Below are 25648 nucleotides of genomic sequence, written 5' to 3' on the forward strand. Positions count from 1 at the left end.
GGTGTTCATTGGGAATAGAGATAAGGGACTAGAATGACCCATCATTGTTCACAGGTCCATTTAACCCACTCAGCTGCAGCATAGCTGGTGATTCTGGCCTATGACTTGTTCAAATATTGTACTTCATACCCTTCCCCCAATCACCTGACATACACCCAATATCCCAGTCCCTGAATATATCCCAGAAAATCCAACCAGTGCAATTTACATGATAATGCATTGGAAAAAAAAAATCAATCAGTTCCCATGGAAACTCAGCAACAAGCTATAGACTGGATCTGTCCATTCAAGTGTGCAACACCCCAACATCACTTGTTTTAGGTAGTGCAGTCCACAGATGACAAAAAGTCCTTTTCTACTACACAGACACTAGTATTATTATACAGGTATATTACTGTAAGTAATTTTAAATTGGAAAAAAAACTGGACCTGGGTGTCATTTTACTAGTGAAGGCATACGGGATAAACTTAATTTCTAAAATTCACACAGGGTAATCCCAACGGTAGTTATCCAAATACTTATGTCCCAAATAGGTGTCAGTACTATACTGAAGCAGTCCGGGGATGACTTAAAACTAGTTGCATTACTACTTTTTTTAGGGTTTTCTCACTATCACCATATTAAATTGCCAGTTGTTTGCAGCTGGCTTAAACAATCTGATATAGAATCCCTTACTTATTCTAGACAATCTAGAATAATCAGCAAGCCCCAGTTATGCTCTTGTCCCATGTTGGGGGACAAGGTTACTGTTCGACTCTTATAATGTCTAAAGCACATTTCAGAACATTGTACTAACAGTCTTCCGACCACTGTACTAAAAATCTACTAGGCTATTCAGATAGATATTTAGACCATTTAGTCAGCACACATGACCAATCAGAGAGGTGGACTCTTCTGCAAAAACAGCAAATCATAGGACCATTATTAATGTTTGATTGGTTAAATCAGTGAATGTGTAACAAAACACAAAAGACAGCAAAGTGACACCAGGTGACACCACTACCTGACATGGAGGTCAGTAGGTGCCAGTGCCACTTTAAAATGACATGAGCTAGGTAAGCTTTCATTATTATAGAATCTCCACAGAAACAAACAGCCTTCCCCTGAAGTGCCTGCATGAAAAAGGCAGCTTGAGATAACCAAGGACACATTCTCCCATGTCTTTTTCTTTCATTGTTGTCCTGAAGAGTGCATGTCCTGAATTACAAGCAGGGATGCAGTAGTCACATCTTTCTGGGGTAGTCATAAAGCAACATTGCTATTAAACTGCAGTAAGTATATATACCACATGCAGTAATTATTGCCTGAGTAGCCTGGTACTGGAAAAGCATAAAAAAAACCCAGATGTGAGTGGCCCTGACAAAATTGCAATCATAATTATCAGCAATTTATGCAAATAGAGCAACTCAAGCAAACAAAAGACCTTGCCAGGCCAAACAGTTTTTGCATATGGCTGCTGTATATTGAGAAAGAACCCAGAATAGTGGGAAGATTCGTAAAGCTAGTAAAAAGAGAATAAACAGTGTTAAAAGCAGATCATGGATACCCATACTCAGGGAAAAAGACAGTAATGCACTATGGAAAGCAGAATAAAAGCATTCAGGAGACATTAGCAGTGGTAAAAGATACAACATGCTGCTAAAAGCAATCCGCTTTCCAGAGTAAATGTTCTCACGGGACTGCTTCTTCCAATATAGAGTCATTTTTTAAAAGTAAGCCCTTCGATACATCTTCCAAGATTACAATTTTCTTTATATTTTTCTACAGGCTGGACAAGTTGATTTGTGCCTCTGCTCTGTTGCATTAACATTTGCCTGGATTGCCAAGTTTACACAATTAGCAGGGAAAATGTCACCTCTCACACAGCTCAGGATCAGTAAGTGCACCCATCCTCTATGAGCTATCCTGCCAGCCCAGGCATCTGTCAAAATAATGTACAGGTACAGAAAGGACAAGTGCAGGCAGATGGACAAAAGAGGGACAGACTGCTCCTGCCTAAGCACGTATTAAGTGATAATGTATGGACTAAACAGTAAAAACTAGTTAATCGGACCCAGAAAAATAAGACCACCTACAAGAAAACACACAAGCACAGCTGGAAATAAAATATATTGTTCAAAAATATGGCTCTTTCATTTTTAAAAGACAGTTTGAAATATGCTTAGCATGTTCCATAAGTCAACCATCTCAGCAACACAGGGTGAAATTTAGAAACCAACCCAGCTGACTATCAGTGCAAAGCACACTCATTAAAATTTAGAGTCACCAATTAGACCTGAGAATGTGGGAGGAAAAGTGGAGTACCAAGACAAAAAAATCATGGAGACATGATGGGGGAAACATAAAGGCAGTGCACAGGCTAGGTTCAAACCTATTCTTCTAGAGGTAAGAGGCAGCCATTAAGACAACCCATTATAATAATACTATATCATATATAAATTTATTATTATTATTGATGTTATCCATCCATCCATCCATTATCCAACCCATTATATCCTAACTACAGGGTCACGGGGGTCTGCTGGAGCCAATCTCAGCCAACACAGGGCGCAAGGGAGGAAAAAAACCCCGGCCAGGTCGCCAGCCCACCGCAAGGATATTGATGTTATGAATATTATAAAATTATTAATATTATAATGGATGTTTGTTTCATAGTTCATGTTGTGTATGAACTTACATATGCATGTTTGATGTTTTAATATTAATTATATAGGTAACCATTTTAACTGAGTTGGTCCTGTTCTAGGAAATTTTGAAATATTTGTATTGTGTTCAGCACTTTAAATGTTGAAATTTATTTTGCATTCATTTTTTAATTCACTTCATTCTATAGACTTTACTCCTTTAATTTTATTAAAATGCTGAAAACACCGAATACTAAAGGTAAGCAATCACTTCAGTGCCACATTCACTTGTCTGTTCATTTGTAAGGAACATTTCTTAATGAGCTGACATGTCAAAATGGCAGTGAAAGAATTGCCATGCTGCAATTCTCTTTGATGATCATCAACACTGTGTTGCAATTAAGGGAGCAAAATCTACAGAAAATAGATGATTAAAAAGAGAACAGCAAAAGAAAGTAAAGCATTTAAATATATAGCAAAGAATTCAAGTATTAAAGATTCCTTAGAAATGTGTATAGACAATACTTCTAAATAATGAAATCAGATAAAAGCAAGAATAATGCACAGATTGTGACATCAGTTGGAATAAACACCTGCCATAATGGGGGGCCCACCAGGACATCCCTTCAAGGCACGCTCTGACAGTACTAGCTATGAAGAAGTCATAATACGAGTTGTAGGGAATAAAAAGGGAACACACCTATCTCACACCCCTTGTAATATGTTTTGTGATATTTTGGAATTTTGTCTTTTTGAAGTTTGTCTTTCACAGCAATAGATTTTGATGGTTTTGGTCTTGAATTCATGCTTGCCTTAACCATTCTTTTCACTAAAAGACATTAAAACATGTTTGTATTTTCCTATATTTAACTTTTGCTTTACTGTCTCTTTCTGCATCTAACTTATAGGATAAGTCTAAGTTATTTCTTCACAATCATTGTATATATTAATTTGCCACATAAAACTGTGTTCTAAAGTGAAGCGCTTTTTGCACTTTTTAAAATTATCTCGTCTGTTCTTGGAGTTTAAAATGGAGCTAAAAGGTGCATGGGTCCATAGGTGATTGAAAAAAACATAACAATTATGTCCACTTTGAAGCATCAAAAGTGTAGATTTAAGAAAACACACCTTCCACATTTATGAGACATCCTTGTGATGGTGAAAGGAAACTGGAAATAATTACTTTATCACAGATTTTTGGAACTTTATGTAGGTAAGAATACATTTCCTGTTTGCTTGTCTGTTTACAGCCAGTCTTGTGGATGGAGCTATGATAACTCAACAAGCCTCCAGCATCAACTATATGATGCTTATAATCCTACTATTGCTCTTGAAATTCTGCAGTGGTCATGTTCTCCCATGGCTTGTAACAACAGACAGATGCACGCCCCCAAAAAATATAACAGTGAACTGTCACTGTTAAAGTACTATCTCATATGTGTGTGCACCCTGCAATGTACTGGTGCTCTGTCAAGGTACTGTTCATGCCTTGTACCTGATGGTGTTGGTGAAGCCAGGAGGGGGCACTTACCCTGTGGTCTGAATGTGAATCCCAATGCCCCAGTGCATGGATGGGGACAATGTGCTGTAAAAATGGTGCTGCACTTCAGATGAAATGTAAAACCGAGGTGACTCTGTGACCATAAAAGATCGTTGGGCATCTTTCATAAAGAGTAGGGTGTATCTCTATATCCAGGCTAAATTGTCCTCCATGGCCTAGTCATTCTAGACCTCTAATTGTACCATGTCTCTTATTGGCTCTCTCTCCCCACTTCACCACCTAACAGCTAATGTGTGGTGACCTTACTGATGCAAAAATAGTTGCTGGTGCATCATTCAGGTGGATGCTAAACATTGGTGGTGGCTGAAGTGGCTCTCACTCACTATGAAAAGCACTTTGAGCAGTGACAAAATATAAAAATGTAAAGAATTATTATTATTATTAAACTAGCTGTACCCAGCCACGCGTTGCTGTGGCTCAGTCTGTTTAAATGGAAAAGAAAGAAAAGAGAAAGCGAACGTTTCTAATATGTTTAATTTCACAATGCTTGTGGGTATACAATATACTGTATTTTGTTGTTCTATTGTCTGTGCAGATATAGAGATTGTCTGGTTTGCTGCCTCTAGAACCCACAACATAATTGTCCATGTGAGAAGCAATCCATGTCTAGACCTAAACCGCACAATTCTAAAGATTGGCCCTGAGCTTTGTAGATGGTGATTGCAAACGCCAATCGAATTGGGAATTGCAATCTCCTAAATTGAAATGGCATATACGTTGGAATCATAGGAATGCGAGGAATGAAGGCATCTTCACCTTTGAAAGGTCCTGTCAAGATTGTTGCTTCTACGGCGTTGCTCATTAATTTTTTTTTTTTTTACTGCAAGCTGCGTGCCGTTGCAAAGCTTTGGCTGGTTGATATTTCGCAACATGATAATTGGGACGCCGATTTTCAATTGCAGTACGTGCGGTGGCATCCCTGGCAGATCGTATGAATTAAAAAATTTTGTTGGATAATTAACCGTTTCATCTGCTTCCACAACAGACGTCGACGGACTTGTATGTGACTGCCTTACTTTGAATGTTAAACTGAATAATATTAAGTTCGCAGTCGTCTTTGTTCTTGGCCGCAAGAATAGCTCGTTCACTCAGTCAATCGTGATTCTTATAATTGGTTTGAATATTGGGAAATACTTTTTCAACCAATTCTTCTTTTGGCGTCACTAAATTGCAGAAGTTATGAGGCAATGAAATTCGTCCTGAGGTCAGATCAACCGGCACCTTTTCGTTCCCAATTTCCAGCAATTGATGTGAGAATATCTCAGCTGATCGATCGTTTTGCAGCTGGACACGCATATTTGTAGTTAATTTTAACGTCTTTACGTGTTGCCACAAATTAGAGTATTTCAGGCAAGTATTTATTTTGTCCGCTGGTGTCGACAGAGGAATTACAGGTAATGTTTGCCTGAAATCTGCTGCAAGCAATATTAATGCGTTCCCAAATGGTCTGATGTTTCCACGCAAATCTTGCAATGATCGATCAAGAGCCTCGAGCGATTTTTTGTGTTCCATTGTGCATTCATCCCAAACAATAAGTTTGCATTTCTGCAATACTTTTCCCATGCCGGATGCTCTGGAAATGTTGCACGTGGGAGTTTCAATTAAGTGCATGTTCAATGGCAATTTCAAAGCGGAATGAGCAGTTCTTCCACCTGGTAGCAATGTCGTAGCTATTCCGGATGACGCAAGAGCTAAGACTATGTCATTTTGGGATCGAATTGCTGCCAGAATCAATCTAAAAAATCAATCTAATTAGGAACGTTTTACCAGTTCTTCCTGGCGCATCTAAGAAGAAGATTTCTCCAACACCGTTATTGACAGTTTGCATTATTTGATCGTAAATGCCTTTTTGCTCAAGCGTTAGCTTAGGAATATTTGATTGCATATACGACAAAAGATCACCCGCGTTGTAATTTTGTTCACGATGCAAATCTACATCGAACAAAGCAGCAGCAGATCGATTCGGTGAATATGATTGCAAACAATGCACAAATTTGATTTGGATGTGACGTGTTGCACGCGTCATTAATGCATACATCCCAGTGTCGGTCGTTCTCGAATAAGTTCAGAGCTTCACATGCACCGCGGAAAGTGGCATGTGTAACGCCATTTACAATTCTCAATTGCTGGCGGCACATTTACCAACAGCATGCGAAGAAAAAAACATTCATCTTGATTGGGATGCACGGTGTACAGTCTGCCTATCGTAGTTTCTTTGAATATGCCAGGTTGTCCGTCGACTCGCTCTCCGCGTTTGCGTAGTTCAAATGATTTTCTACTCGCATTCCGAATACAGCAGTGTTTTCGCAAACGTGTCATTTTGACATAACGTGAAGAAAGCAGTTAACGTTGCAGCCGGTGGATTCAGGGCTATTTGTTTCACATTTGCAGCTGTGAAATAAACGCGTTGTCCATTTTCTAGATGTACTGCTAAGTAAACAACAGCTGGACTTCGTTCATGTATGGGAAATGAAAGAATTCGCCATACAGCTTCACTGCTGCTTATGTATCTTCCAGTCTGATACTGTGCGATTTCATCGATATGTATGACCGTATTCCTATCACTTCTTTCTGGTTGCATGCCAAAAACTGCCATGTCGCTGCCTTTATTCACGTACTTACAAATGTATTTGATCGATTTAACGGAGTTACAGTATTCCACGTTTATGTGCGCTTTGTATGTTTTAGATAGAAAAGGCGAATATGGAACAACCCACTGGTTATCTACTTCGATGTCACCGTTTCGCATTAGTATGGTTGCTAATTTACCGCAATTTGGAAATCGTAAATGGATCGTAAATCGGAAACATTGAAATGGAATCGTAAAATATTTGTTATTGACGTGTGTTGCTTTTATGCAACAGATGGCGCTGTTTTTCCAAAAAGCATGTTTTTACTTGTTACCTGTCATAGGTGTGATATCTATACAATAGTAGGTTTATAAAAACACGCATGTATTTGAATGCAACGTTGTGTCAAAATTTCAAAGCAATCGGTGAAGAACTTTTGGAAATTTAAGATTTTGAACAAACGAACATTTACGTTTTTATTTTTATAAATGTAATATATATATAGATTAGATATATAACTTAACTCTTGCCTAGTTCTTTACTCTTAATTGCCTGACATTACAGATGTAGAAAAGAAAGTGGGGGATTTGGGGAGTGCTAAAGCATCTGATCACAGACCATAAGTGTATGGGATTTTAAGACATTTTATTAAGGTCCACATAATAAAGAGCATAAAAGAGGAAATTAAGTTCACAGTGTAAATTCCACAATAGAACACTGCAGAATCTATTTTTCTATGTACATACATAGATAACACAAGAACAAACAAGGCTTAAGAATGAAAAAGCAACATTCTATTTTTGAAGACTTTGAAACGACAAGTATTTTAGATGTTCATGTAACGGTTGCTATGGAATAACATATTACAATGACCTTCTGATTCTTTTAAGAAATCTTCAATTACTTTTTCTGATATTGCAATAAGAGATTTAAAACAATACAAGAAAGGTACTTCAAAATGCTTCAGATTGATAGGTGGTATATTTTAAAAATATCAAATGCATATCAAGAACTATTTACATTATTTCTCATGAAAATAAAATCTAAAATTTAAAACAAAATGCTTGTCTATTGTAGGTCAGACCTCCTTTCACAAACCTTGAAACAAATAACTCATTTTGAGATAATCTAAAAGACATCAGAAAATACATTTCAAGGCTCATGAAACTGTTTTTAGATCTGAAATCAATTTTCTGATATTTGTGATTAATCTCAAGCTATCTCGCAATGAATTTCAAGATAACACTAAACATTACTTTAGCTTGTTTGTAGGACAAACAGTTAAATGCCAATGACAGAAACAGTATGTGAAGAAGAGGAGAGAAACAAAAAGACACAGGAAAGACACAGACAGTCATTATGCAGTGACTCAGCTCAAATTTGGGAGACAGAAGAATCCGACACAGGAGGAAGAAATCTTCTTTATGACAGCTTCAATAACCTCTTTCAATCATGAACTATCTGAACAAGAATAAATCCCTCAGTGTGCATTAGAGAAAGAGAGAGAAAGGTTCACCTGTCTTTCGCTCTCACTATTATTTTCGCCAGCAATCTGATTTGGTTATAGTTCTCTATGTAATGCTGGGTAAACAACCCTTAGTGCACATGAATGATGCATAGCACTAATAAATTTTTTCAATGACGCCTGCTCTGGGATGGCATGAGCCACAGGGAGGTTAAAAGGCAGAGAGAAGCTTGTTTCTCTTTTTCTAATTAAATGTTCACAAGTTTTTAATAAAAAGCAGCCATACCGAAATACATGCACAGCTCCTTATTTGCAATGTCAACACAACTGCAGCACAATCAAGCAGAAACTGTCCCCTGTCTGCTTCTCCAAGACTTTGTGAAACATGAATATACAGTATAGTCGCAGATCGTTTCCAGTCTTTGTGTGTATGTATGCGTGCATATCATATATATTGGCATTGCAGAAGGAAGTAATGGCTATAAAATATACAAAGACAAAAAAAGGTTGGGAAAAACATCCGCCACCATTTAATATATATATATATATATATATATATATATATATATATATATATTATTTTCCTTGAAGATAGGCTATAGAAATTCTAAAATGCAAAACATTCACAAGAATATACAGAAGACATACATTTATGCAAACAATCAGTGACAAGTTAAAAAATAAAAGACATATACTTTTTTTTGAATATTCCAAAAGAAACATCTGGGCAGAGTGACAGTTCTTTAGAATGTACCATAACACTCTCAAATCTGCTTCATCCAACTCAGGGCCACGGATGACCAGGGCTTATCCTGGTATCAGCTAACATCAGTTCATAACAGGGCCTACTCCTGTACTGGGTGGAACATTGATAGTAAAGAGACCAGGGCTCGAATCCTGGGTCATCCTGTGTGGAGTTTGTAAGTTCTCCAATGTTTGTGTAGGTTTCTCCAGGTGCTCTGGTTAAATTGGCCCTTGTGTGTTGTTAGGGTGTGTGTATGTGTGTGTTTGCGTCCTGTGATGGACTGGCACCCTGTTGAGGGTTTGTTACTGCTCTTGCACTCTATGCAACCTCTTCCACCCCCCCACAGCCATTTTCAGGACTAAGCGAGTTAGAAAATGACTGACTGACGTATGCATATACTCCCACAGGCAACTAGTTTAGAACTGCAAATTAAAGTAACACACACATGCTTGGGATGTAAAAAGAAGGGGAAAGTGCATGGAAAAAAAAACCCTGGGGACACAGGAGAATCTGCAGCCCTCACACTGACCATAACTGGTACTGGGACTTGAAGCCATGAAGCTGCATCTTTGAGGAAACTGTTCAAACCTCAACACCACCAAGCCAAACTATGGAAAGTCAAAATGTGTCTATCCTAGGTCATTTGACTTACATGTCTACTTGGGGCCAGTTTAGAACATTCTATACTAAATACTAGTATTCATGTTTTGGTAATCTGACCACCCCCATTTTAGCAATCCCGGCATTTTGAAACAGGAGTCTGTATATGCATGTAATGTGATTGTATTATTGGTGTTGTTATAATTTCCACTCTGTATATTGAAAGCACATCAGAACTGAAACCAGCAAGTGAAAACCACTTTACACCACTACATATAGTGCAACAAAAAAGTCAAAAAGTGAGTCAAAAAAGAATACGGAATTAACCATGCACTCACCTCTAGCAGTCCATGGGGTATCTCACTGTCATTTAGAGCTGTTGCGTTTGCCTTATCTCTTTAGAACAATTACTACTACTAAATCTTAAACTAGATGGAGAATAATCACCAAAAAATATGAAATAGACTACAAAAGAGAGAATAAAAATAAAAATGTAGAAAAGCTAACAAATAAGAAAAAAAAGACTGACACTAAACAAACTGCTGAACACTTAATACTTGATGATAAACCAAAAACAAATGTCTAAATACTTCTAAATAAAAGCATAGGGTAAAACTCAACATTAATAAAAAAACAGACTAAATAAGAGGAAAAGAAACCTTCTTTAAAAAAAGAACACTAATATACAAATTCCTAACCAGAAGACTAAGCCAAATGCCAAAACATTAGATTAGAGGGAAATTAACTAAAATTACTCAGGAGGGAGAATGGGAGGAGGAAGGCAGCACATCTGAGAGAAAGTATTACAAATAATGGGACCCACTCCCTTAGACAAACTTTATAAAAATAACAAGGGAAGGTAATTAACAAATTAAAGAAACAAGAGGGAAATTAATCCAATAAAGGGAAACAGGGTAGAGTATGGGCTGGAGTTTAAAATAAATTCTAGCAATAGTAGAGGTTCCTTCAAGAACACACTTCAAGAACTGGTCCGAATAACCAGGAAGTAACAGCATATGCAACTTCATCATACTGCCTCATCTTAGCCTCAAATTACACACAAAATCTAATCAACTACTGATCATGTGTAATTATAAAATGGCAAAATAAATTGGAGTTTGCTGCATTATAGTTTTAGAGTTGTTCTGTCATCACTTGGATTTCAAGATCATTTTTAAAGGCACTGTAAATTCTGTGAGATCTAAAAAAACCCATAGACAGGTATGTTTTTCTTCCCCAGATGTATACTGTAGTGTGTGAAGTGAACTGTGAAGTCCAGCTCAGGAGAAAAGCAAATGTACTGTGATACAGAGTAACCAGGCACAGGCTTTTTAATCTACTTGCAAAAAACCTTGTACGTCTTCCTGTCTTATATGCCTCAAGGTGACAAGCACAAGAGCTCTCATATAAAATCTCAAATACTCAGGCGAAGTGAAGATAATATTTAAAGGTGAAAAAGAAAAACTGCAAACTTGCAAGCATGGTTAACTGGAAGGTCATGCAGTTTAAGATAACATGATTTATTAATGTGTTCCAAATGCACCACAAAAATATTAAATAAAACAAGTAAAATATTTATAGAAAAGTTTTTATGTATGCAAATATTTCATATTTTTATGCATAAAGAAAATTATTTTTTAATTTGATTTTATGTTTAATGTTAAAATAACAGTAACTAACCATAAATGTTGAAATTGTTACCTATCACCTGATCCAATTGTAATGTTGAAATTGTTGTCTGTCACCTGATCCAATTGTAATCAGAGTACCTTAGTACATTGATCATATCTTAGTATATTAATAGTACTACAGTATAAGAAAAAATCAGCTGTAAATGCACTTATGAATGGATTGTGATCAAATTAATCAGACCTCATCAGAGTTGTTCAGAAAATAAAATCCACCACATTTAACACGAGTGTGAATGAAAATACATTTAACTTGCATATACATATACACACATATATATATATATATATATATATATATATATATATATATATATATATATATATATATATATATATATATATATATATATATATATATACACACAACAACATTTATTTATATAGCACATTTTCATACAAACAGTAGCTCAAAGTGCTTTACATATTAAAGAATAGAAAAATGAAAGACACAATTATAAAACAAAATAAATCAACATTAATTAACATCAAATAAGAGTAAGGTTCAATGGCCAGGGGGGACAGAAAAAAAAAAACTCCAGACGGCTGGAGAAAAAATAAAATCTGTAGGGATTCCAGACCATGAGACCACCCAGTCCCCTCTGGGCATTCTACCTAACATAAATGAAACAGTCCTCTTTGGATTTAGGATGTATATATACATACATACATATATATATATACATACATATATATATATACATATATACACACACATATACACACACATACACTTATACTGGGGGCTTTGCTCGCCAACCCCTGGGGACGGGCAGTGACCGCTACTTTGCGGCCACCGCTTCAATGGGCGTTTTGGGTGGTCCTCTGTTAGAAAAAGTGATTTTATTTGAAGAGGTAGTACACAGAAAGAATATGCAGGGTGCAGGAGGAAGACAGTTTGGTGCTTAGTTGTAGAGAAATATTCAAGTAACTATAAAAACTATTTTAAAAACCAATGTATAATAAAACATAGTAAAAAAAAAGTAAAAGTAGAAGTAAAAACTAAGACATAATAAAATGTATTAAAAAGTAAACTACATCAACGCTTCATCAAAAACAATATTATGAATTACTTCATCCTCTAACTTAAAAACATTGCTTTTTTGTATTTTGTTCGCATACTGCTTGGGATATTTTTCTCTTTTTCATTTATTGGATGATTGTCTTTGTTCTTGATTTTTAGTATAGGAAGCTCTTTTCTGTTCATTTTCTTTTTTTTTCAATGTTCATTATCAGCTCTTGCCACTCTTTTAATATTGCCATCTAAAATTCGACATTCTTGAATAGATAATTTGCTTTTCTGCCTTGCCATTATAACTGACTGTGTTGAAGGGCGAGTTAGCACTGAGAGAATCATGGGGTGGTACGGAGAGAGGATGTGTGCAGTAGGAGTAACGATTGGCCAAGCAGTCTGAAGGAAAGTGGTCAAGGCTGGATATTGCGGACACAATGGACATTTTAATATTACAGGGTGAGTCAAAATTATGTTAACACTAATGATGCTACTATGTACAGTGCATCTGGAAAGTATTCACAGGGCATCACTTTTTCCACATTTTTTTATGTTACGGCCTTATTCCAAAATGGATTAAATTCATTTTTTTCCTCAGAAATCTACACACAACACCTCATAATGACAACGTGAAAAAAGTTTACTTGAGGTTTTTGCAAATTTATTAAAAATAAAAAAACTGAGAAATCACATGTATATAAGTATTCACAGCCTTTGCTCAATACTTTGTTGATGCACCTTTGGCAGCAATTACAGCCTCAAGTCTTTTTGAATATGATGCCACAAGCTTGGCACACCTATCCTTGGCCAGTTTTGCCCATTCCTCTTTGCAGCACCTCTCAAGCTCCATCAGATTGGATGGGAAGCGTCGGTGCACAGCCATTTTAAGATCGCTCCAGAAATGTTCGATCGGATTCAAGTCTGGGCTCTGGCTGGGCCACTCAAGGACATTCACAGAGTTGTCCTGAAGCCACTCCTTTGATATCTTGGCTGTGTGCTTAGGGTCGTTGTCCTGCTGAAAGATGAACCGTCACCCCAGTCTGAGGTCAAGAGTGCTCTGGAGCAGGTTTTCATCCAGGATGTCTCTGTACATTGCTGCAGTCATCTTTCCCTTTATCATGAATAGTCTCCCAGTTCCTGCCGCTGAAAAACATCCCCACAACATGATGCTGCCACCACCATGCTTCACTGTAGCAATGGTATTGGCCTGGTGATGAGCGGTGCCTGGTTTCCTCCAAACGTGACACCTAGCATTCACACCAAAGAGTTCAATCTTTGTCTCATCAGACCAGAGAATTTTGTTTCTCATGGTTTGAGAGTCTTTCAGGTGCCTTTTGGCAAACTCCAGGTGGGCTGACACGTGCCTTTTAAAAAGCCACTCTACCATACAGGCCTGATTAGTGGATTGCAGAGATGGTTGTCCTTCTGGAAGGTTCTCCTCTCTCCACAGAAGACCTCTGGAGCTCTGGCAGAGTGACCATCGGGTTCTTGGTCACCTCCCTGACTAAGGCCCTTCTCCCCCGATCGCTCAGTTTAGGTGGCCGGCCAGCTCTAGGAAGAGTCCTGGTGGTTTCGAACTTCTTCCATTTACAGATGATGGAGGCCACCGTGCTCATTGGGACCTTCAAAGTAGCAGAAATTTTTCTGCAACCTTCCCCAGATTTGTGCCTCGAGATAATCCTGTCTCGGAGGTCTACAGAAAATTCCTTTGACTTCATGCTTGGTTTGTGCTCTGACATGAACTGTCAACTATGGGACCTTATATAGACAGGTGTGTGCCTTTCCAAATCATGCCCAATCAACTGAGTTTACCACAGGTGGACTCCAATTAAGCTACAGAAACGTCTCAAGGATGATCAGGGGAAACAGGATGCACCTGAGCTCAATTTTGAACTTCATGACAAAGGCTGCGAATACTTATATACATGTGATTTCTCTTTTTTTTAATTTTTAATAAATTTGCAAAAACCTCAATAAACTTTTTTCATGTTGTCATTATGGGGTGTTGTGTGTAGAATTCTGAGGAAAAAAATGAATTTAATCCATTTTGGAATAAGGCCATAACATAACAAAATGTGGAAAAAGTGATGCGCTGTGAATACATTCTGAATGCACTGTATACACTTATATACAATTTTTGTGGACAATTTATGTGCCACATATGGTACATGTGTTGAACATGATGCAGAACAAGTTGAGACATTCCTGTAAATCATCTTGCACATATGATGTATGTTTTGTGAATAAATTGTTTCCGCAATTCAAATGTTAACATAATTTTGACTCACCCTGTATTTATATATACAGAGGAAGGTGTTGTGTGTGTGTGTGTTTTTTATTGCTATTGTTACTGTCTTATTGTGGAGACATGCAAGTACAAATTTCATTACATTTATGTTTATTATTTATTTAATGATATTTTTTACCATAAGCCTTGTTTATTGTTTGGTCTTTATGTGTGGATTCTTGTTCTGCCATTCCCCTTGTGTTTTGTGGGTTCTTCAAGAGACAGAGAAACCAGTCAGTCTCCTTCAAGGGAGAGCCCCCAGCCATATAAAAGCTCATGGGAATTGCAGTCCCTCTTCTGTACATTGTAGGTCCTTTAGAAGTGGATGAGCTACAAGCAGTATTGCTGTTTCTTCGTTTATTTGATTTATGATTGACTTATACTCTTGTTTATTGGACTATGTCTTAAAAACTGTGAAATTGGCCTGTTTGTTGTGGGTTGTCTTTTAGGCAAATCCTTTCACCTTTTTTTGAATTTTTAAAATAATTTTATCACTATTGCTATTTTATTAATACATTATTTTTTATAAAGATTTTTGTTACCTTACTCTGTACTAGCCAGGATTGACAGTGAACCCCTCCCTAGTGAGGCATTTTGAGCATACTTTGGGACAATTAAGTCCATTTTAGCACAGTGTAGCCCAAAGACAGCAACTCAAGTAGAGGCTTGACTGAAATTTCAGTGCAGCTCCTCTGGGCAGACTGGTGGGAGTCAGGCCTGCTTGGCCGGAAATTTTTAAAGGCTTCACACCACTTTGACTATTTTATTTGTGTAATTACAACAGTACAGAGTACACATGACAATAAATGAACTTTCTGCATCCTGGATTAATGGGTCATCCATTATCAATTGGTCAGCTGCAGCTCAGTTGGTGGGAAACTGGCTGACTATGATCCAGTGATTACTATTATTATTTTTTTCTCTGTTTCTCTTGTCTCCTTATTCACAGACTTTTGTGAGTTCAGAGAGGGTTTTTTGTGAGACGTTTAATTTGTAACCCATTTGATATGGTGGTCATTTCTAGTCTCTTTCTTCTAATAAAATCTGATAAAAAAATGGTAAGAGACTAAGCACAAATATAAAATGTAAAAATCACAAAGATAGGTGGACAACACAACAAAAAACAAATATGGGGCATGGAAGAGCAAAATTCCTAGCATGGACCACCTGACAACAGGTGAGTAAAAACTACACTGAACACTGAATAAAATAGGAGAATACTGTACATGGCAAACTCGCCAAAATGATATTTGTATGCTTAGTTTTAAATGTTGCCCCTTTTGTCTTTGCTGTCTGAAATTAAAGTGTCTGTAGTCTACATTAGCTCTTGTCAAACAAGTGCGTTTGGGAGTCAACCAAAGGGACCAAAAAAAAAGCCAATTCCACACCAGACCAGGGGGTGGCAGGTTGCACTAAACCTCTCTCTTTTCTATCCGCAGATCATACATGAGAAATTCTGCCTGTGTCCTATTATGGTCCAAGAACGCCACTTCCCTTGAACCACCTTAAAAACCCTCCATCCTCCACACTTCGGCAGTTCTGTTTTGGGCTCTTGTTTGCAAATTTAAGCCTTTGGTTGCTACCCCAAACCTTGGTTGTGTGTCATGGTTGTTTCTTTCACACTCTTTAACAGCTTATCAATTTCCCTACTCTAACAAGTCTGAAATTTGTTCATTTTGTGCATGGTTAGATTTCATAATTGCCATAACTGCTGGGTTGGAACCATAAATGCTACTTCTTTCTTTTTCCTGGTTTACTGTGGTGTCAGGAATAGATGTTTAAACATGTGTTAATATGGATAATCTGGATGGCTTGTTGAATAAGCTATTCAGAATATTGTATAAGGAGAACAAGAGGAAGTGTTAGTAAGTTTTTGATGTTTCTTGATGTAGACATTTATTCAAATATAGTACTTTTTATTATGAAGCAGTGGGAAAATCAACTTTAAACCATCTTTATAACATTATTAAATACTGCCACTAATGTTCTCTGCTGTAATTATATAAGGAAGAGTGACCACCACAAATTAATCATATTTGTATGTTAGTAACATTTAGGAGTTTGTTCTGGCTGTGGACCACAGGTAGAGAACCCTTGCTATATGGTATTATACTCATCCAAATCTATTCAATTCAATTTATAGTCATGAGGTGGGGGCTTTGCCAGCAGTACTGGATATAAAGTGGGGAATAATCCTAAACATCACACACACACATCCACAGTTGCATTGCAAACAATTCAGAAGTTGCTAGTTAACCTGCTACATACAGTGGGTACGGAAAGTATTCAGACCCCCTTCAATTTTTCACTCTTTGTTATATTGCAGCCATTTGCTAAAATCATTTAAATTAAGTTTTTCCCTCATTAATGTACACACAGCACCCCATATTAACAGACAAAAAAATAATTTTTGAAATTGTTGCAGATTTATTAAAAAAGAAAAACTGAAATATCACATGGTCCTAAGTATTCAGACCCTTTGCTCAGTATTTAGTAGAAGAACCCATTTGAGCTAATACAGCCATGAGTCTTCTTGGGAAAGATGCAACAAGTTTTTCACACCTGGATTTGGGGATCCTCTGCCTTTCCTCCTTGCAGATCCTCTCCAGTTCTGTCAGGTTGGATGGTAAACGTTGGTGGACAGCCATTTTTAGGTCCCTCCAGAGATGCTCAATTGGGTTTAAGTCAGGGCTCTGGCTGTGCCATTCAAGAACAGTCACAGAGTTGTTGTGAAGCCACTCCTTCGTTATTTTAGCTGTGTGCTTAGGGTCATTGTCTTGTTGGAAGGTAAACCTTCGGCCCGGTCTGAGGTCCTTAGCACTCTGGAGAAAGTTTTTGTCAGGATATCCCTGTACTGGGCCGCATTCTTCTTTCCCTCAATTGCAACCAGTCGTCCTGTCCCTGCAGCTGATAAACACCCCCAGAGCATGATGCTGCCACCGCCATGCTTCACTGTGGGGACTGTATTGGACAAGTGATGAGCAGTGCCTGGTTGTCTCCACACATACCGCTTAGAATTAAGGCCAAAAAGTTCTATCTTGGTCTCATCAGACCAGAGAATCTTATTTCTCACCATCTCAGAGTCCTTCAGGTGTCTTTTAGCAAACTCCATGCAGGCTGTCATGTGTCTTGCACTGAGGAGAGGCTTCCGACAGGCCACTCTGCCATAAAGCCCTGACTGGTGGAGGGCTGCAGTGATGGTTGATTTTCTATAACTTTCGCCCATCTCCTGACTGCATCTCTGGAGCTCAGCCAAAGTGATCTTTGGGTTCTTGCTTACCTCTCTCACCAAGGCTCTTCAGCCCCGGTAACTGAGCTTGGCCAGATGGCCAGCTATAGGAAGGGTTCTGGTCGTCCCAAACGTCTTCCATTTAAGGATTATGGAGGTCACTGTGCTCTTGGGAACCTTAAGTGCAGCAGAAATGTTTTTGTAACCTTGGCCAGATCTGTGCCTTGCCACAACTCTGTCTCTGAGCTCTTCAGGCAGTTCCTTTGACCTCATGATTCTCATTTGCTCTGACATGCATTGTGAGCTGTAAGGTCTTATACAGACAGGTGTGTGGCTTTCCTAATCAAGTCCAATCAGTATAATCAAACGCAGCTGGACTCAAATGAAGGTGATCAAGGATGATCAGAAGAAATGGAAAGCACCTGAGTTAAATATATGAGTGTCACAGCAAAGGGTCTGAATACTTAGGACCATGTGATATTTCAGTTTTTCTTTTTTAATAAATCTGCAACAATTTCAAAAATTCTTTTTTTTTGCCTGTCAATATGGGGTGCTGTGTATACATTAATGAGGACAAAAATGAATTTAAATGATTTTAGCAAATGGCTACAATATAACAAAGAGTGAAATATTGAAGGGGGTCTGAATACTTTCCGTACCCACTGTATACCTTTAGGGCCATGGAAGCAACAGTGAAGTAAACAGGAGAGAGAATGTGCAATCACCAGGTCAGCAAAGACTAGAAGCAAGATTCAAACCCAGAAAACTGCATCTGTAACACAGTGCTAACCACTGTATCGACATGACACAGTAGATACCACAGTCCAATATTGATAAATAATAATACAGCAAATGATTTTTTTACTGGGACTGCAACAACACTCCCTTTTTCTTTCCACTCGAAATTCAGGCATCATTTTAACCATCCCACTCCTTCTCATTCTCTCCTCTCTGTGGAAATAAGATGATAATCTCCACTTGTCTTGTTAAATAATAAAGAGAGAAGGGCTGCATTAAATTAAAATCTTGTCTCACTCTCATCCTAGTCTTCTAAGGCGATTTCTTACAAGACATTGCCTACGTATGTGAGTGTGTGTACATGTGTGTACACGTGTGCTGGAGTTTGTGATGTGGCTGCTTTGAAGTAGAAAGGGCAACATGCATAAGTACACACTTAACAATTCAAAGTAGAGTTTGCAAGTTACCAATAAAATCTGTTAATCTATTAGCATTGTGAAAACAACAATCTCAAATTTTTTTGTTCATTTTTCTAATTTATAAGAACTTTTTCCCAAACCAATATAATACAGGGTGAATTGTGATAACATGACTATTGTATCTCTTAGGGTTAAAAAAAATGTTTTCAGAGCTTACTACTTGCTGAGCACACACTGCAATGACACAAATTAACACAGCAGAGCTCACATTATTCCAAGATGCACCAAATAGTCACCGAGATTCCAAAACACGCCTGCTCCCACCAGTAATAATAAAAATGAAACTACCCACCACATAAATAACATTATAAATTATGAAAGTGAACCACAGAGCACTCACAGCTCGGCCCTCAATGACATAAATTAAAAAAGATGGACTGCACCACCCCCAGCCATAAGGATAAAAATAAACTGAGCAGATTCCAGCACACCATGACACTACTTCTCATGAAATAAACTAGCAACCTGATGCCAGCTCCCCAGCTACCTTTCTTGTACCTTTCTGCATTCTTTCCTTTAATTGCGCTGTGAATAAAATTCTTGCTATTGGTTATACAGTACCTCACGTGGTACGATATATTTATACAGTGTCTAAACTGTATTAGTTAAAAAGACAACAGCTTATTTGGGGTTACCGATCTTCTCTTAACCTCATGCAACATTTTTTGTGAAGTCTGAAAAACAGATTTTTAATACATTGCTATTTAATAACATTACTAAGATTATACTGAAAATGAACTTGAAATGTAGAAGGTACATTGTTTTATACTTTTCATTTTTTTTCTAAAGAGAGCAGGCAGAAAACCATTAATTCTTCTAACAGAGAACTTAAAAGGAGAAAAATCAATGAGGTCAGGAGACCTCAGAGTGAAATGTGAGAAGCAAAGGAAGGTATTGCCTGCAATACGATTTTCCATAATTAATGGAATCCAAAGGAGGAAGGTTGTCATGGGTAGGTCTTGTAATTGACAGTGAAGCAAAACTACTTTCATTATTTTACTGTCCTTCCTTCTAAAGCCTAGCCTTTCAATCTGTCACTGGGCTACACTGGAAAGGCTTGCACTTCCAGATGACTGACTGCATGAGAGGGACAGCAGGTGCTCTGCTGGGCTTCAGCTGCTTTAGTCAGATTATTCCAGTGAGGCAGCCTAGGATAAATGTGTTTGAGGAGGATTGGATGGAAAATCCGTGGCAGGCAGCATTCTAACATCTTTTCAGGGTCATTAGGCAACAAGTAAGACAATCTGTTTATTACAATGATGTCCCAGAAGGTAAGACGCACAGTGACAATCCTTTAATTCCAGTTTTTATTTAACTGTGGGGGCATCTTCTTAGTGGAATTTTCATGTATTCCTCTGCTTTAATTACATTATCTGTTTAGTAGACTTTAAACAGTCTAAGAAACATTGACATCATTTAAAAACTTACTCACTGAGATACTGGGATAGCCTGGTTATTCGCTAGTGAAATTAGCTTGATGAAGTAAACGGTCTCCTTTCAATTGTATAATGATTATAACAAGAAAAAAATAGAAAGTTTATTTGCCCTGAAAGACACCATTTTCAAAGTTACCTTAATTTTTCAACATTTGTGGCACACACTAAATGGATTCCATATTCAACATAAACTGTACCATCCTCTTAATTGGCAGAATTTACTCCATTTGCATTGCATTCTGTGTCATACTGTATTCTCAGATGACACAGTACCATCCTCAAGACTGAGAATGTAAACATTCATAGAACAATATTTTTTATCTATGATGTCAGATTTTTAGAATAAAGTATTTACTCTATGAAAACAACATCTCAATTGCCAAACTTTCAAAACATATTTTCTTCACTTTCTCCTGCTAAACTATGTCAAACAATCATTCAAACTTAACTCAACCTCACCTCAAAGTTGTGATTAAATTGGCTACTGCACCAGGATTCCAGAATACAGTTTTGATTTGGAATTGGAGTGGGCACACCATAATGTACTAGCAAATTAAAATGAACATGGAGAACAAATATTAGACATCAAAAGGGAGCAGACCTTATGATGACAGGACAGAGCAGAATAAATCTCACAACTGTCAAAATGACAAGACGGTGACTCAACAGATGGGTTTCAAAGGTCAAAGCATGGCTAAACTAGAATGTGCAAGAGAGTTGACAGCTAGATTACTAAAAATTATAAAGTTTAAAGTGATGCACTTATAGGAATCCAACATTCTAATGGGAAAATGCAGCAGTCACTATCAGGATTTTAACTAAAGCTCAACCTAAATTTCTACGCACATTTGTCCTACATTTTCACTGAGAGCTGTGAAGCTCAATTTTTTTAAAGATTTGATGAGGTCAAACAAGCTGTAAGGCATACTCCACACCTTCTTTCACACAGGTACAGTGGCATAGCATCTATGCATGAAAGGTTTCTGTCATCGATAAGTTCAAGGTAATTAGTGTCTAGTTAAGTCATTCACTTAATATACCTCAATTAGTCTCCAGACTTCATGTGATGTGTTTAGTCAGTAATTTACACACATAACATAAGGAATTATGGGATATACATGTAACATCTGTATTTATAACTTAAAATAACATAGCTTATTTTGTGCACAAAAAATGTAGAAGAAAAAAGGTGACACAACAATTGGATTTGTGATACAAATAAGGAAGAGGAAAGGAAGGGTAGAAAAGAAAACCGGGTCAAACAAATTGCTCAAGATAGACCCTTTTTTCTCTTATTGTGGTATTAATGATGCTCTTGTGGACATTAGGGATAAGACAAAGATAAAAATGTGGAGAGAACATTGTTTAATGGTGGTGCCCATGATGCTGTTCCTGGTAGCAGAACTTGGCCAGTAGTGAAAAAGGGACTGACCAGTCGAGAACGATGCTAACAGTGGCATTAGTACTTTATGGCATTACAGTATCAATCAGATAAAGAAACTATACTAATGCAATTAAAAAATGGACAAGCTAAACATTTTACGGGATGTCAAGTGCTGTGCAGAATATCCAGACTCATTTCATAGAGATGCCTAACATAGATATTAATTCTCTTCATCCAGAGCCAGGATACATCTATTACGATCTTAGATTTGCTATTTTTTTGGTTGCATTATATTGAGAGCCATGCTCTCATAGTAGCTACAATGCTGCAAGCAGTCAAGAAGACTGATTATGGCAAAACCCTGTCACAGAAAATATGCCTTGTCAATGTTATATTAACTCGCATCGAACTTTGCATTTTGGGGATACTATAAAAAAGCATCAAGAAAGTCAACAAAGATAATTTTCTTGCCATCATTAAATTACTGTCAAAAATATAACCCTGTGTTGAAGGAGCTCATCGGCTGCCCTGCAAGGTATGTAACATACCTCTATTTAGACATTCAGAAAGAACAGACAGAATATTCTTTTAGTCCATGCAAAAAAAAAGTCAACTCTTTATTTCCATGATTTTGGATACTAAGACTGGATCAGATGAGTGAAATATTTTGTCATATCACTAGAGAGAGTAATGGCACAAATGTGAAAATTAATCCTTTTTCCCAGTTTTCAACAACTGACAGATTCATCTGACAGTGTAAACGGCAACAAAATAATAAACAATATAATAAACTGTAGAAAAAACAGACTGGGCATCACAAAATGCTTACACAAAGGGTTTGACCATACTACTAACATACGAGAAATATATGCTGGTGTGCAGGCAGAGATACATGAGAAGGAACCAAATGTCATATACACACATAAATTCACTGTACTGCTCAGAATTTAATTCTGACTTTAAGTAATTCAGCTGCAAAGTTTTACAGCACTGTAGAAAGAATGCATTCATGTCCTTTACACACAGCATCAAGAGATTTACTGATACCACATATGCTGAGAAAACAAACAATTCCAACGACACAATAATGAAACTGTGCATTATTACTCTGACGTTCTACATATGTGGATAAAACCATAAAACTGCCGGTTCAAGCACACAAAACATCTTGACAGTCTTACAAAAGATGCTGATGTTAATAACAGCAAACCAGCCATACGAGACTCAAGCAATGATGTATGTATTATAATCCTGACTCTTGCTTCGGCGTTTTCACATATTGCTTGTTTTGCTAGCTTATCTATTTAGAAAGTGTTTTGAACTCGGAAACATGGGAGATACTCTCCTGCCTATCTCAAGGGAGATTCATTTTGCTGAAGTTCCACTACTTTTGACAGTCCGCTGTCTGGTTCACAGCTGCATCCATGCTAAAAAAAATAAATAAAAAACCATAACCTTTTAATGAGCAAGGGTAGTGGTGCGTTCAGGTGTCAGGGAAATAACACTGAAACATACAGGTTATCATTCTTCTCTTGGTAGAAAATTCAGGAAAAGTAAAAAAAAAAAAAAAAACCGCAGAACCTTTCTTGTTATATTGGGATTTAGTTAGTTTTCACTCCAATCTCTATATTTTATTTTTATTTTAAAAGGTTCATTCTAATTGGACAACATTTTGCAAAAAAAAAATGTATCTCTCTGGAAAAAGCACCTGACCATTTCTGGGTACTAACCAATTTTCAAATCTTCTTTAATTCACATATGTGATTGGTGATCCTACAACTGGAACTGTCATATTTAAATAACTGTGAAATTCATGGATCTTCCTAATGAGAATTTTCCAAATCTTATGTGTGACATATGCCCTTCACTCATTACACAAGTTGTTTCACAAATAGCATCTGGTTCCAGAGCTGTCGAAATGGTCTCTTGAATAACAGCTCTCCCTTTCTGACATGTATTTCAAGATTAATTATTAGCTTTCTGGATACTCTTTCTGTACTTCTTGAATTTTACTAATTAATGTTTCTACTTCATATAGCAATCTAGTCTCATCTCTCACTCAGTTTCATCTGCCGTTATCATGGCACAAGATTGCTTTTCTCTACAGAAGCCCACCTTTAACCTCATTCTTAATTGGCCATCTTCATATAGTCAGCATCCATCACCATACACACATTGCATGTCTCTAAATGACTGGTAGCTTCACATACGTCAGTAAGTGGAGTCACACCTCACAAACAGCTCTGCAGGCTTACACATTCAAACTCTTCTGCTTTTCATTTGCCTCTCTAGCCTTACTTCTCTCAACATGCTCAAGCATTTCCTTTTAAAGGCTGCCTGGGTTCACTGGGATGGTAATTAGTCCCACTTGCTCATGTGCCTTTTTCAATATGCTGTTATCTAAATTAATTAGTGCTTTAAACACATTATTCCAGACTACTTTAAAGATAATTGCAATTGTAGAATGCTAATAGAGAAATAATGATCAGGATAATGTAATTAACTTTGCATTGTATTTCAAAGATAAAAATATAAAATCCAAAATGTAGTATTTATTACTACTTGTTATATGCTGATGGAATAGCATCTGTTCTGTATATAATGGGCATAAGGCAGGAAACAATCTAAATATACACATAAACATTTGTAACAGTCATGATTGTCTTGTTCACTTTTGTTGTAGCCTTTCCATCATCTTTAACAGTCTACTCCTGAATGTCAGCAAGACAAAGGAGCTGATTGTGGACTTTGGGAGAGAACAACAGAGGCACTACCAGTCCCTAAGTATTAAAAACACTCAGGTCGAGAGAGTGGACAGTTTCAGATCTCTGTGCCCACATCAGAAAGGACCTGATATGTTCCAAACATATCAATACCTTGGTAAAGACCACTGCAGATGCCTCAGGGATTTTAGTTTGCCCTCCCATCTACTAAAGAACTGCTATATATCCACCATTTTTACTGCCTGGTTTGTGAACAGAATGCAGCAGGACCGCAAGACTCTACAGAGAGTTGTGTTCTCAACAGAAAACACCACTGGGTGTGCACTCCCTAACTTGCAGGACATCTACACCAAGTGATGTTGTATCAGGGCAAAGGAAATTATAAGTAATACTAGCCATCCCAACAATAGCCTCTTTTCTGTCCTGAGGTCAGGTAAACACTACTGCTGCCTGAAGTCCAGCTCAGAGAGACTGAGAAGAAGCTGTGTTCACAGTTCTTCAATAAGGAAAGTATCAAGAACTATATAATGCCCTATTTTAAACTGTCTTATATTAAGGAGGTTAAGAGCATGAGCTGATTACAGCACATTGTCGCATTCACCACACAGCAAACACCAAAACTGAGATCCGAGTGTAGCTATGCAATGAGTGAAACCACAGCACCAAACTGAACAACCCTAAAGTTTTCCCTGAAAGTTGGAGGATCTGCTTGCAAGGCTGGATGCAGATTAACGTCATACCCTGGACAGAGCAATTGCAGGTTAAGTGCCTTGCTCAGGGGGCTCAAAGGAGTAGAGTCACTTTTGGCATTTATGGGATTTGAACCGGCAAACTTCCAATTGTCGGCACAGATCCCAAGCCTCAGAGCCACCACTCAATTATATAACATTAAATTATTTTTGAAAGTTTTTATTCATCACATATTTTATAGCTCATAATATTATGAAGACACTGTTAAATGGTACGACTCAAACCACCTACACCTGAACACCAGCAAAACCAAGGAGCTGGTGGTGGATTTTAGGAGGCCCAGGCCCCTCCCAGACCCCGTGATCATTAGAGGTGACTGTGTGTAGAGGGTACAGACCTATAAATACCTGGGAGTG

At 37.5% G+C, this 25648-nt stretch overlaps 1 protein-coding gene across 1 annotated transcript in view; it reads right to left on the minus strand.

Moving 5' to 3' along the window:
• The window catches only part of tspan4a (tetraspanin 4a), a 429441-nt gene that overhangs the window by 206754 nt on the left and 197039 nt on the right, over positions 1-25648 (minus strand). The window lies entirely within an intron of this gene.

This window comes from Polypterus senegalus, chromosome 1, assembly GCF_016835505.1.
Source record: "Polypterus senegalus isolate Bchr_013 chromosome 1, ASM1683550v1, whole genome shotgun sequence".
Taxonomy (NCBI): domain Eukaryota; kingdom Metazoa; phylum Chordata; class Cladistia; order Polypteriformes; family Polypteridae; genus Polypterus; species Polypterus senegalus.